Genomic DNA, 15,629 nt, shown 5'->3' with positions numbered 1-15,629 from the left:
TGTATGTCGACAAACGCTGCAACCATAGCACCGGAGCCGCTTCAGCGACGGTGACATCCGGCCCAAACTCAACCGCAACACGAGCACCATTGACGATCCTTAGCTATCAAGTATGACAACGATACCCATATAGCACTGAGAATCGGGTACTATTATCCAACGGCCGGCGCTTACGTTCACTTTCCTAGCATAAGCACCGCACATTTGAATTTCTTCAGGGCATCATTCAGTTTTTCATGGGACACGTTATTCGTCTTGCACCTGTAGGGCCATACTTCTGGCAGTGAACATCTTACATGTGCTAAATTACATACCAGTGCACATATAGTTAATATGCTTTAGTTTTGTCCTAAGTACTCCCTCCGTTCCAAAATAGATGACCCAACTTTGTACTGAAGTTAGTACAAAGTTGAGTCATCTATTTTGGAATGGAGGGAGTATTACTGTACTTCCTAGATATCACTGCCTACTATTTTACTTCTTGAATGCTATATTTATGATAATGGTGTTGTTCTGATGCCACCTGTTGGTTCCAGCAGACTGCTTAATGTTCTCTATGCTTAATTACACATCAGCAAACTAGCATGTGGTTCTGCTGCTTTTTGTTTGTTTTACCCTACATTTTCTGATGGTAGCTATTACATCACTGCTCCGAGCCTCTGTTCACTACTTGTTTGTTTGTTCTTGATCTTCCCAAGTTGCATGACTAATTTGATGCTTCTAGTAATTAGGGAGCTGCCAACCCCATCAAGCAAAATATTTGTTCTTTTGGGGCTGGCACCTCGAACAAGCATAAAAATAGAGGGAAGCAGATATGTTGTCGTGTATGCACACACCCTTCTTTCATTAGTCTAGATGAACCATTGGTGATCAATTCGGACCAGTGCATGCGATTAAAAATTAATTTTACCTAAGTAGAGGGTGCAAAATAAACTACAACAACTAGATTTGCAACCACGGGATGCTGACGATATCTTCAAAGAACATCACAACAGCAATGAGGCTTCACAACAACATATGGTAAGCCAGTGTGTTTTAGTACATGTGAAATGTAATGCGAGTGGGCTGCTTTCTTGGCTTGTGCCCTCAACCTGTAATCCTACCGAATTACAAATAGTTCAGTTGTCTGCTTTGTTGAATTGCTTGCTTCGAATGCTTGTTTGTTGTTAATACCTGAGTTGGACAATATGTCAGCAGTGCCTGCTGTACTATCATAAAGAAATGCATGCCTATTTCATTTGAGTCCTTAACTTTTCCTCTCAACTTCATCACAAGACTATCTTCGTAGTTTATATGAGGCCACACTGTTAACTGCTTTCTCAGATTATTTCAACTGCTTAGATGCCTTGGCAACTTAAATATAGCGGTGGTTCACTCCCTTTGAAGTTTCATCTTACCATTTTAATTTATTTTTGGATGATGATGCTTTGAACCATTTAAATATAGTTTGCCATGCTCGGTAATAATTCGTCCGTCGTTTACCATGTAAGCTTTTTGCATGGATCATACGATAACTATCTCTTACTTATGTCCAGCGGAAACCTTTCAGGATGCCGTTCACACTAGGACACAATGTACAACCCCAGAATCTATTTGTGGAAGCAGTGCACCATCCATGTTACCAGATGGTAGCAGTTCAGAGGCAACACCGTTGGAGAGCAGTCTGAGCACAGATATTATAGTGCTTGAGGCTCTACTATAGGCAGAAAGAGATGGTGTGGCTGCCATGAATGAGGTAACACTACAAAAAAATACACTTCCGTGATGATACGTGTTTGTCACAGTAGGTCGCGTTTTTTGTCATGCATGTACATCCATGACAAATTTATGACAGAATCAAGATAGTCATACCTGTGCTGTCGTAGAAGTGTTCCATGACATTACCAAAATTATCATCACAGAAGTGTCCACTTCCATGACGATAAATCGCGCGTCACAGAAGTGCTTTCGTCAAGGGTGACTGACACGTGGCATCCACCGTAAAGGAACGTCGTTAAGCTATCGGGTCGGGTTTTGGATCCGATAACCCGTTAACAGCCCCGACCAATGGGGATTTTCCACGTGTAAAATCATCATTGGCTGGAGGAAACACGTGTCGGCTCATCGCTGGGACAGATGTCATCCACTCATTGGACAGAAGGCGGCTATGATACATCGACACGTGGCATGGCCCAACAGAGGCCCATTGCGGTGAAAAGGCCGGTCCGTTTGACTTGGTCAAAAGGTGGCGGGTCGGCCCATGGAAAGCCTGTTAACGGCCTGTTCGCATATAGCCCATTTATAGCCCGCTAACCCAAGGCCCGTTACGCCCTATTTGAATTAGGCCCAGTAGCGTCATCTGGGCCATCCAATATGATTCCAGCCCGTTTTCACTTCTGGCCCATGTATGGCCCATGACGTCTTTCGACCCATATGAGGCCCTATGTAACTCTTGGCCTATTAATGACCCATGGTGAAACTTTCCCGTAATGAACAGTGTATCACTTTACACCCATTAACGGCCAGTGGTGAAACTGGCCCGTATAGAACAGTGTATCACTTTATACCCATTAACGCCCCGTTATTCCGTTGGGCCATTTCCAGCCCATGTTATCTTTCGGCCTTCTCAGAGCCCATTTATTCTTGGGCTCATTTCCAGCATCCGTTTACTTACGGCCCGTTACTGTCATTTTCTGCTTGTGGGCCGAATTCAGCCCGTGGTTACAGTCGGCCCATTTGTGGTCCGTTAATACGTTGGGCCATTTTCATAGTGTCATCAAATACGGCCTATTAATGATGGCCCGTTATGGTCGCATGAACGAACGATTCCAACTCTAGCCCGTTTACGACCAGAACGTGGTCTATTTGGCCCATGTTTAGCTAATCGATCATATGGCCCGTATAAGGCCCATTGATGATATGGCCCGTAGAAGGCCCATTGTTTCTACGGCCCGTAGAAGGCCCATTGTTTCTACGGCCTGTAGAAGGCCCACTGTTTCTATGGCCCGTAGAAGGCCCACTGTTTATACGGCCCGTAGAAGGCCCACTGTTTATACGGCCCGTAGAAGGTCCACTGTTTCTACGGCTCGTAGGTCCAGTGTCACTACAGTAAATATTAGCCCATGGTTATTGTGGCCTAGTTTTAGAAAATAGGTTATTGTAGCCACTAGCAAACCGCAGAAAAAGAACTTCACTGACTACAAGCAAACAAATAAACAAGAGAACAAGGAAATAACTAAGCAAGCAACTTACACTAGGCTATCACGGCTATTACACATATTACATCCATTGGGCATCAAAGTTCGCCACCAGTGCAAATATAGGGAACACAGCAGCATATAAACGCCGTAGCAAAACAAGTCCAAAACTGAAACAACTTCAGAAGAGCTCAAGAAACAATATCCTGGGTACCCATAATGCTGGCAAGATGCTTAGCAACCTTATTAACTTTCTCTTGTTTGGCGCTTAAGTCCTCCAGCGCTTGCTGTTGCAACAGAAAGTATGCATCTGAATTCTGCAGGGACTTCCTCAGTCCTTCGGCTTCCTGTCGCATAACATCTGATCGATGTCTTTCAACTTGAAGTTGAGACTCAAGAAGCCGAACTGATTCAGGCAATGAATTCAAAGAGCTGGTGCCAGCAGTGGTAGCTAGTAACTCGAACACTACATCAAGACAGGACTTTGGGGTTGTCTCAGTGTCTTCAATATAGTTTTTATCAACATTCTTGGAGGCCAACAGGGATGTCTCACTATCTTGAACCTTATCTGCATAACAGGGTACTCTTCTCCAATATTTTATCCGCGTTCTAAAAGAGAAACAAACACACACATCTCAGGTTTACAATGTAGTATATGAAGCTCATTTTGGTAAACCAGTTCAGTAGTAAGGTGGACAGGATAACAACATGAAACAAACATATATCTATGTAGCATGGTCACTGTATGGTCTATATCATTCTAGTTTATGTTGCCAAATCAAGATAGATACAGTTCGAATCATATCTATTTAAGACAAAGCAGCATAGACAGAATATAAGTGTGGGAAACTACATAGCAATAACAACACTTGTAATGTGCATGGCATGAGAACATAACTGTTTATTCAAATGAAACTAAAATCAACATAGAGCAAGTTACAATAGCAAACAGCCAAACATGTTGAAGAAATAGGTTTAAAACATACCTGTTGCGCCATTGGAGTTTCAATTACATCCTTCAAATTTGAAATTGGTTGGTATCAGTAAATACAGTGATGCAAGAGCAAAGTAGTATGAACCATAGCTACGGAACCAGACCTGAGAACAATTCTTCTTCTGCTTTAAGCATTGACTTCGGGTTCGGAGTGGTGGTCCTCGTGATTTGGGCACTGCAGTTGCCTTACTAACTGCTCGTGTTTGGGTGCTCTGTGGTGGAGACGGTGTTGTGTCAACAGGAACTGGGTGTCTATCTGCTGGGGTTGAGGTTAGAAGGGGTGTAGTTGGTTCTTTGTCCAACTGGGTAGGGGTACAATCTGCATGAGTGTGGGTTATGTTTGGTGGGGTTGGTTCTTGGGCAAGTACAACTGTGGTTCTATCTGCATCGACAGGTAGCACAATCTTTTCTGAAGACCGTGTTTTTACTCCCACAGATACTGCCATCACTCCCTCCAATTGAAATGGCTGATAAACAAGAAAAGTAATTGAATGTACAGACATTGTAAGGTATACAGGTGCAATGGATAGTAGCGAAGAAAACAGGGCATGAAATAATTCACATTTATTTTGTCTAAGAAAACAGAATAGCAGGACATAATTTCACATATATGATGGCTAATTAAACAGGATAGCATGACAGAATTTCACATGTATGATGGCTAACTAAACATGATAGAATGACATACTTAAAAATATGATGACTATGTAAATAGGATGACATGATATAACTATACGATGTGTCTATTAAAGTGGTTGGCATGCCATAAATCACAAACATGCCGTCGATGGAAACATGATGGCATGATATAATTCACGGATAGAATGACATAATTTAAAATATGATGACTATGTAAACAGGATGAGATGATATAACCATATTATGTCTTTAGAAAATGGGTTGGCATGCCATAGTTCAAATACATGCTGTCTATGTAAACATTCTGGCATGACATAATTCAAATATATGATTTATATACTAAGGAAGTGAGCAGAGGGCAATCACATATATGATGTGTCAGCTAAGGAGATGGCATTCAATATTGTGTATATGATGTAAAAACAAAGAATTGCAATACAACATATGCATTATATGAGTAATATAACCCTGCCAAGTTTGAGCATACACCTCATGGGGATAATAGGACTGGTCATCTGCCTCTGATTCCTCCTCTGAAGATCTATTTGTAGCCAGCAAGATATCTGCTTCAGCAGGTAGCATTGTCTGCTCTGAAGACCTTGTTTTCACTCCAGATTTCTCCATCACCAATTTAAATGGCTGATGCACAGGAAGAGCAGTTGAATATACAAACATTGTCGACAAAAGCAATGAGAAATACAAAAAAAGGATGGCCTGATATAATTCACATATATGACGCTTGGCTAAACAGCATGGCATTGCATAATTCACATACATAATGCCTTGCAACAAGATAACATTGCATAATTCACATATATAATGTCTTGCAACAATATGGCATTGCATAATTCACATATATGGTAATTAGACACTAAACAGGTGGCATTCACACAAAGCATGTCTAAACTAAGCAAATGGCATAGCAATGCAAGATACCATATGCACGATATGAGCAACATAACCCTGCCAAGTTAGGGCATGCACCTCGGGGGGGGGGATATGACTGGTCATCTATATCTGAATCCTCCTCTGAGGAGCTATCGGTAACCAGCAAGACATGCGCTTCGTCAGATAGCATTGTATGCTCTGAAGACCTTGTTTCCACTCTAGATTTTTCCATGACCGTGTCGAATGGCTGATGCATAGGAAGAGTAATTGAATGTACTAAAATTGTTGAAAAATTTAACACGTAATAAAAATTCACATATATGATGCCTGGCTAGACAAGATGGTATTGCAGGATTCACATATACAATAAAGAAACTAAATAGATGGCATTGACACAAAGCATGTCTAAACTAAGTAGATGACATCTTTAATGTATACAGTAAGCAATGCAAGGCACCATATGCATGATATTACCAACATCAGCATGCCAAGTTAGAGCGAAGACCTCATGGGTTAAATAGGAGTGGTCTTCTCCTTCTGAATTCCCCTCAGAATAGTTATCTTCCTCTTGATTACAATCCGAAATGGGTGGAGGGGGGACTGCCTTTGCGCCCACCATGGAACGACGTCTGCATGAAATTTTATTGCCATGGAAGGCTCGTCTCTTTTGCTCTACATGACCAGTTCCATTTTGTACAATAACTGGCATGCATAGGAATAAAACATAGTGAGATTATGTAAGGAGTGCATGCACAAATCCAGAGTGATGGTAGCAAACTGTGGATAGACGCAAAACCAATGATAGCAGGCAGATAATAGCTTTAGTTAGAAAATACAGATAATGGCTCCTTTAATGTTTGTTTGCACCCAACATGAAACTCATAATAGACACCGGAGATTAACCAGATAGTGGACAGATAGTACTGATTGCTGCCCCAATATGTACACCACAACCATATAAAAACTCAAGTTTCAACATTAGTTTGGACCTGACTCGGAGTCTAATAGGTGAACACGACGATAATGTAGCATGTCATCATATTAAGCGATGTATAATGTAAGCAGACACGGAAGAGTGCAACCTCTCTTGCGGACCCATGTAGTCCTCAAGGTCATCTGCTCAGTTGATGATGGTAATGCAGTTGTCGTGGCTGCCGGCAGTGGGGAAGAAGATCTGAGGCGGCGAAAGACAGCCTGGAGAGCGGATCCCTGCTGCGGTGAACCCTTCCGTCGTTGGAGCAGCTGAGCTAGGGTGGAACACAGCGCTGCAGGAGCAGGACAAACCACACAAGGTTTTCTTTGACACATATCTGTAATAGAAGTAATTGAGTAAGGGCTTGTTTGAATTCGAGGATTCTAACAATGTAGGGATAGGAAATAGACAGGAATAGGATAGGAATGCACGTGCAAAACAGATAATTTAAAAACACAGGATTTCTGCCAATCTGGGTGTTTGATTCACAACAATTTGAAGATCACGGGATACAAAAAAGCATGGTGAGATTAAGTCAAACCACAAGAAAATGTACGGTTATAATGCTATTATGCTACTATCTCTTAGTCTTGTGCTTGATGAATAGGAATATGAAAAGGAGGAGAAGTGGAAATTAGAATTCCTACGGTTTTTCTTTCAAGGAGACACTAAAGGAACAATCCTACAGTTTTCCTTTGCTCCATTCCTTTGCACCAAATTCATGAAAAGTAGTACCATAGGAAACTTTCCAATTCCTATGTTTTTCATTCACTTTTCCTTTCAAGCACTGGCGATTCTAGTAGGCAATCTTGAGTAAGGAAAATCCTACACCAAAAAAATGTTTTTGTGCTATTTCTATTACTTTGGACCCAGGCCACTGCCATACTATCTCAACTCCCAGGCCCATCGATAGATGCACAACTCAAACACGCAGAGATAGATAATGATGGTGTTCAAGAGAGTCCATCACGGATAGCTAAGTTTCCTAGTACCTCACTGCTTGTCATATAGTAGGATAAAATAATCGTATTTCCCGTTACTATGAGTGCTCAGTGGACAATATATATAACATGTAGAGTAAAAAGAGATGCAACAAGTGTACAACCTCTTTGGCGAAGCCATGTCGATCTCAGCGTGATTGGGTTGGCCGGTGAGGATGCTCCAGCTGACTTTGCTGTCGGAGGAGGGGAAGAAGATCTTAGGCGTCTAGAGAAGGAGCCCGAGGTATTGCTCCGCTTTGATGGAGGGTTTCGTCATTGGAGCAGCTCCGGTGAGTTGTACGACGCCGAGGCTGAAGTAGGACAAGAGAGACAACAAACAACGTTAACCTGAGTGGAATTCTAATAGCATATCCAATACATGACATAAAATACATAACCACAAAGTGCTAGATGTAAAATACATCAGCCGCTCATCTCTGAACTTAACTATCGAAACTGAACTTAGCTGTCGAAACTGAACTTCACTGTCGAAACTGAACTTAACTGTCGAAACTGAATTTTGCTGTCAAAACTGAATTTTGCTGTTGAAACTGAACGCACTAGCAAGGTGAGGCTACATGTCGGTCGACTGACTTTTTCATCTCTGGCCAGTCGATTTTGCAGCCGTTGTATACAAAATCAAGGGCCTGCGGTTCATCTTCAACCTCCACCCCCCTGAGCCGCCAGCCACCACCGGCCAAACAGCAGCCCCCCGCCGCCCGCGGCCAGCTGTGCGCCGCCCCGCCCGCCTCGAAAACACTCCCCACCGTCGGTCCGCCGCCGCCCCGTCCATCCCTCTAGCCCCCCATGCTGAGCTTTTTCTCTGGCGATCCCCACGCCACCGCCCCGCCACCGTCGGCGACCACCGTCCCCATCCTGAACCCTAAGATAGATAGTGGGGTACCTCTCCGGCGAGCCCCCCTCCCTACTGCGGCTGGTTCTTCCTTCAACCCGGCGAGCCCACCCCTTGAAAATCGACTGACCCAAAAGTCGATTCAGTTGACTGAAGTGTAGCTAAATCGGAGCAGCATCGCAAGCAAGAGCAAGAGCGAGAGCAGCAGCGCGAGCAAGAGAAATTGCAAGAACAGACTAGGCAGGGGACCGAGATCAAGAGCAGAGCAGCAGCGCGAGCGAGTGCTAAAGCAGCAGCAGCTCCTACTAATGTGGACGTCGCCGCCGGGGGAGCGACATAGTGGAGGAAGTAGCCGCCTACACCACCGTGGATGGAGCCGCGTCGTGTCAGCTCGGGACCGAGCGCCGGCAGCACCGTGAGATCGAATCAAGAAGAAAATGTGGCGATTAGTGTACAACCTCTTTGGTGGCGCCGATTAGGCCGCAGCTTCATCCAAGGAACGGTGATGATGATGCTCTTCCGATGGTGCAGGTGAAGATGGCAGTGTGGGAATGGAGGTGGCGCGAAAGACGAGGGGAACGTCGTGGCATCTCCTTGGAGGCGGAGGACGGGGTGGCTGAACCGGTGGGACGATGAGATAGATGACGGATCCTCATCCGGTACGATGGATGAGGGACGTCGAGGTGTTGCTGTGGACGACGTCGTCAGGGAAGAGGCCCCGGCTGGGTGGCGGACGGAGCAAGGTGTGGGGTTTCGTCGCGGGTTTTTGCGGCCTCGGTGTATGGATGGGTGGGCGAATGGGATGGCAGTGGGGAACCATGGCTTAGAGACGCGCTTGTCCGAAATGTGGGGTAAGTTACGAAAGTACCCCCCACTGATTTGAGGCGGTTCTTTTGGTTCAGGGGTACCACGGGCATTTCGCGTGTCGGGATTTCACAGGTGGTGGGAGTTTTCGCGCGAGTTGTAATTTCAGAATAGCAAGGTTCGGGTTGAGATGGAGGGAGTTGTCAGAGCACAACGAGACAAAGATATATCTTAAATATTTCGGGCTAACAAGGCGCGGGTTGAAGAGGCGGAAGTTTCACAGCACGATAGACAGAGACGCTAGCTTCAATTTTCGGCATAACAAGGTGTGGCTTGAAATTTTGGAAGAACAAGCTTAACGTGTACCCAAAAAGAGACAATTTGCACCTCAACACGCACAACACACACACAAACACCATTTAGACTAGAGTAAGGTACACGTGCATTGCACACATGAGATTTGGCAACCAAATTATGAATAAATACCACATTATAGCATGCAAGCTTTGAGCCATATATGCATGATGTAGATGTTCGTTTAATTCTTATAGTTCATTTCATTCAAACTCATCTAGTTTTTTTAAGAAAGCTAATCTATTTTAAGATTCATTGAATTGTGCGCTGTAAGACATAAAGTAAAAACAAATAATGGCAAATCATGTAGAAAAACATTTGGGCAATTCTGATACGGAAGATTCTAGAACAAATAAGAAGTTCTTGTGTTTTTATGTTTGTGCATTATGCTTAAGTTCAACCATGGAGTCTTCTAGATTATACATGTGGCGAAATCTGGTGGAATCTAGATGATATCCAACGGCCAATTGTGCTCAGATTTGCCATCTTTGGACGATCGGATTCGCCTCATCCAACGACCATGTGTTCAAAGTTAAAGTTACCTGCAAACAATATAAAAAATATGTATAGGGGTATAGATATAGATATGTGATGCGAAAGCCGCCCATCATCTCCAATTAGAATAGTGTGTCCATGCACGGATGCGACGTGGCCAAATGATGTCTGCCATCGGTATCTCAAATTCAAATCAGTCTGACCTTGTTCAATGTGTATACATTACAACATGCTCGTTTCCAAACCACACCGCGCAGATCTCCGTTATATTCATGCATGCATGGGTTTCAAACATCAGGATCTCTTATTCAAATATTTGAATTCAACCTTACATTGATTATGACCTCACCTATTCTTTTACACCCACACAGTAGTCTTCTCTTTATAATTGTACCACTAACTTTCTCTCGTGCATGCATGCACACACACTACCGTCGGCATTATCCATCGCATGCATGCAATCTTTTTCTTCAGGTCGGTCTCCCATGAAGGCACACACCCACACACATCCCCCTCTCCATCATATCGGGCATTCTTTATCTCTCACGTGTGCATGCGCAACGATCGATGTTCCTCTCTGTATGTGTGTATATAGCTAGGTCTTTCATAGTTTTCCACACAAACCGATCAATCGATATATCCAGTGAGGTCTCACCCTCTTTCCCACGTCCACATCGATCAATCTATACCTCTCTATATAGGATTAACATATATAGCTAATACACCCACATTAATTATATACCCAACGTCCCCCTCTCATCATCCATGCCTTCCGCTTCATCTCTCAGACGCGTGCACAATGGCGAAGACAGGGGGCAGTAAGGTCCCTACCCCCCTAACATCACTATATATTGAGGCTAATATGAATGTGATCATTAGAAAATTGCTGCTAAAAAAGGTTTAATTTCATGAATTGACCCTCCTCGTAAAGGACTAGCAATGCTTGGCCCCCTAGCTCATTTATTTTTCATGGCTCTGCCACTGCGTGCAACAGCGCACGTGTTCGCTCCCTCTCTCTAAATATCGATCTCGCACTTGTGCATTCCTTCATAGTCTCCCTCCACTCGGCCCCTCGCACCATCTTCTAGCCCCCCACCAGATTTTGCCACATGTACAATCTAGCAGACTCCATGGTTGAACTTAAGCATAATGCACAAACCTCAAAACAACATTGGTTCTCTTTTGTTCTAGAATCTTCCGTATCATAACTGGCCAAACTTTTTTTTTCTAGTTGAATTGCCATTATTCATTTTTACTTTATGCTTTACAACACACAGTTTCATGAATCATAAAATAGATTAAGGGATTCTTTGATTCAAAGGATTCTCAAAGGAATTTTGGAGGATTCTAATCATTAGGAATTTTTCCTATCTTGGTTGTTTGATTCGTAGGATTGTAAACCATAGGAATTTTTCCATATGATTCATTTGCACTAGATTTCATAGCAAACATCCCATCCACTCAAACCTCTTTGAAAAAATTCTGCGTTTTTTCCATGCACAATCAAACACTCTTACAATCCTGCAGGATTCAAGATGACATTCCACTATAATCCCATGTTTTTCCTATTCCCGCGTTCTTAGCTTTTTTATAAAAACTAAGAGGGTGCTTGGATCCAAGGGACTTATTTTAGTCTGGCTAAAAATAGTCTCTTTAAGAGACTAAAGTTCCAAGCACCCCTGACTAAAGAGGGGCTAAAACTAGTCTTAAGACTAAAAAAATTAGTCAGGGGTACCCCTACTAAAATGTGGATTAGTCCTCCCTCTCCTCATTTAACTCCTCTCCTTTAACACGGGCGAGTTCTGGATTGGAGGGTTTGGAGGATAATAAATGCTCATTAACTTGATTTCAGTCTCCTTAGTATTTGGATCCAAGCATGGATGAGGCTAGCATGTTTTAATCTCACTACTTTTAGTCATGGGACTAAAATGTATCCAAGCATGCTCTAATTGATTTTGAATGAGATGAACTATAAGAATTAAATGAAGGGCTACATCAGGCATATATGACTCAGAGCTTACATGCTATAGTGTGGTATTTATTCATAATTTGGTTGCAAAATCTGATGCGTGCAATGCACGTGTACCTTACTAGTACTTCGAGTATGTGCAAAACACGTAAATTAGAATACCAATGGCACGCTACACACTGTCTCTCTTACAGTTCATGAAGCCACATGGCACATGTGGAGGCGTTGTCGCGACCTCCTTGCTTGGATTGATCACAGTGACGTGCTGCTAGTTCGAGAAGAATGTACTCGTCCTCCCTGAGCCATACTGGCGGTACATGCACGAAGCGAAGATGTGCACGCACGCCACGCACGCACTCATTCCCTCGCATGCACACGCAGGTACATGGGCGGACGCTATTTTGTACCAAGATCCACCCCATGTGATAATTTGATGCGTGTAAAGTCGTTCACTTCATTGATGGTCAATTAATACAGTGCATGCAAATTGAGTGGATGTGAGGGCGGAAGAAAGACATTATTACTCCACTGCACGCATGCGAGTAGTTAAATCATGGATTGCTAGTAGTACTTCCATTGGTCTCCTTCGTATTTTGTGCCAATTTTTGACAGTAACATAATATTTACGCATTTGAGCAGTGTAGTACTTGAAATTTATGTTCCGCTAAACTCATCGGGAGCCGTTTCGGACCTCGAAACCAAAACCATCAATTAATCTTCACCTTGTTCCCATCACATTCGAAAGCCTACTCACACCTACTAGTATGTACCAAACCTGAACGTCTTCCCACTATGCAGGTATTAGTACTAGTGCTGGTACTTAGGTTATAGAAAGGGGAACTACCTAACCGAAAATTACTCTACCTTTCCCCCTCATAAGTGCTTCTTCTTCGTCCGTCGTTGCCATGGCCGGTGAGAAGAGCTCTAGGTCGAGAACTACTCGTAACAAGGGAGTGGCAACCAAGGCTGCGGAAAAAAAAGAGAGGGCTCGCCGCCACACAGAGACCTCGAAAGATCTCTCACGGGCAGGCGATGGCTCCCAGGAGCGCCCTAGCTGCGGAGGCGAACATGCCGAGCTGGCGGAGCTGGAGTCGTTATCCCTCGACGACATGCCCGATCAGCTTAATAAGCACCTCAATAACCAGAAGGAGTTCATCCAAGGCTTGATGGAGTTGCTGAAGGAGAGCCTTGAGGACATGCCTGCTGAGCTCGATCAGCAGGGGGAGTTGACCGCCGACTTGGTGATGCTGCTGAAGAAGAGCATTGCCTCGGAGAAGAAGGCGACCGGTGAAATCCCGCGACTTCAAGAAGACAAGGCGAGGCTCTGCCACGAGATCGACCTGTTGAAGGAGAAGAACACTGGTTGGAAGAAGCTGCATGAGAATAGTAGTTCCTTGATGAAGATGCTGCAGGCCCTCGTCATGGAACAGAAGGAGGAGTTGGCGAAGCTCCGCATCGAGCACCCGACTGCTGTCAAGGTACGTAATGCGGCCGTGGAACAGATGATGAAGGCTCGCGTCGAGAAATCCCATGTCATGGATAGAATGAAGAAGATGGTGGAGGAGACGCGCAAGGAGATGGAGGTCGTGGAGGCGATGAAGAAGCAGTTATGACTCCACGGCGAATTAGATCATTTGGGGTGATAATCTTCCTTCTTCTTTTGCTGCTCTGTTTCATCTTTTGCTTCGGGTGTTTCACCGCACGTGTCACATTCTCTGCGAGGCATGAATAGAACAATGTTTTTTTTGAGGGAATGAATAGAACAATGCTAACAATGAGATGACTAGCAAATTAGATCATTTTTTATCGCCATATGGCATTGGGCTGTCGTGTTTCGTGCTCCTCCGTCGTAGTACTAATCCAGTGGAAAACTTGAGTATACCGCACGGTTCTTTGCTCCCGACCTCCCACCGTAACCGGCAACTTCCCGAAATTTTCCTCCCCCTCGCTTCTACCACGGTTTTTCCGTCATGGACGGCCCAAAGAATGTCATGCAGCTGCGTCTCCGGCCCGCCCAGGACGAAAAGCCCATTTTCTGTCATGATTTTTTGTCATAGAAGTAGGAGCCCACCACATCTATGATGATACCGGGTTTTGTCACAATTATTGTCATAGAAGTGTCATATGTATGACAGAAAAAAATTTCGTTCGGCCCAAAATGTCACGGATGTGTCTTTTTTTGTAGTGTAATCTTTATCTTGACGCTGGAAATTACGGAATTAGCGGCACGCATTTATGCAAGCAACCCAAGAATTGGAGGAAGTAAGAATGTTGCATTTGAAGACGGAGGAGGTCCTGCTGTTTCTGCTATCTGAAGCCCAAGGTAATCCCGGTTCTTCTTTAGATACCAGATGAAATTGTCATTAGATTATTGTACTTGCATGTTGTGTCATGTCTCTGAATGGATTATGTTGCAAGAACCCCTATGTTGTCCATGTGTTGTAATGATCCGAATTTTTTAGGTGAGGTAATCCTCAGTACTTGTACGATTGACATAAGGTGAACTGTTTTTCGTGTGAGCATATTGTATAGGATGAAATAACTGTTTGACTCAGAGTGTATCCAACCTACTAAATTCGAAGATCACGACATTTCTAAATCATAATCATATATAAAGGTGGAATAAATCTTTGTTGTGGTTTTGAAGAAATAAATAACAAAACGTAGAATTATCTGTGGATATTCGTAATCGAATATAAATTGGATTTGAATTTAGTTTGCCAGGGCCCAGGGAAAATGTGAATGCTAATTCTCCCAAGTTTTGAATGAAGCGGCTAAACACCCACTATAATTTGTGGGCTGCCCGAAGCAAGTGTTTGCGAGATGGAAATTACTGTCTACCCCTGACACTTGACATCCTTATCGACCGGATTTACATTGTTGTCGATAGGGGTAGACTAGTAACTTCAATCAGATGTGACACGACGGCCTCTGAGCCCATTCAGACACGGTGGGCACCAAAAGTGGGCGGCAAAACATATTTGATTCAAGCTCACCCGAAAGACATGTGTCTCTTCCTCCATTTCCCCATTCATACACGGTGGGTGGCAAAACAAACTCTCCTCGTCCGAAATCAATGTAGGCTATTATTTTAAATAGGGGCAGATGTGTAACTTCCCTTAGACATGACACAACCGCCCTACATGTCAGCCCCGTTCATACACCATTGGCGCCAACCGTGGGTGGCAAAACACCCTCTCCTCGCCCGAAATAGTTACCGGCAAATATTTGGGAGATGCGAGATTACCGTCCTATCCCCAACCGACAGATGTCTGAGGGAGTTCTGGATTAGGGGGTATCCGGACAGCCGGACTCTATACTTTGTCCGGACTATTGGAGCGTGAAGATACAAGACTCAAGACTCCGTTTCGTGTCCGGATGGGACTCTCCTTTGCGTGGAAGACAAGCTTGGCGATCCGTATATTGTATTTCCTTCCTTGTAACCGACTCCGTGTAAACCCTAGCCCTCTCCGGTGTCTATATAAACCGGAGAGGTTGGTCCTT

Source organism: Triticum dicoccoides, chromosome 2B, assembly GCF_002162155.2.
Source record: "Triticum dicoccoides isolate Atlit2015 ecotype Zavitan chromosome 2B, WEW_v2.0, whole genome shotgun sequence".
Lineage (NCBI taxonomy): Eukaryota > Viridiplantae > Streptophyta > Magnoliopsida > Poales > Poaceae > Triticum > Triticum dicoccoides.
The sequence above is the reverse complement of the archived record's forward strand: the minus strand, read 5'-3'. Positions refer to the sequence as shown.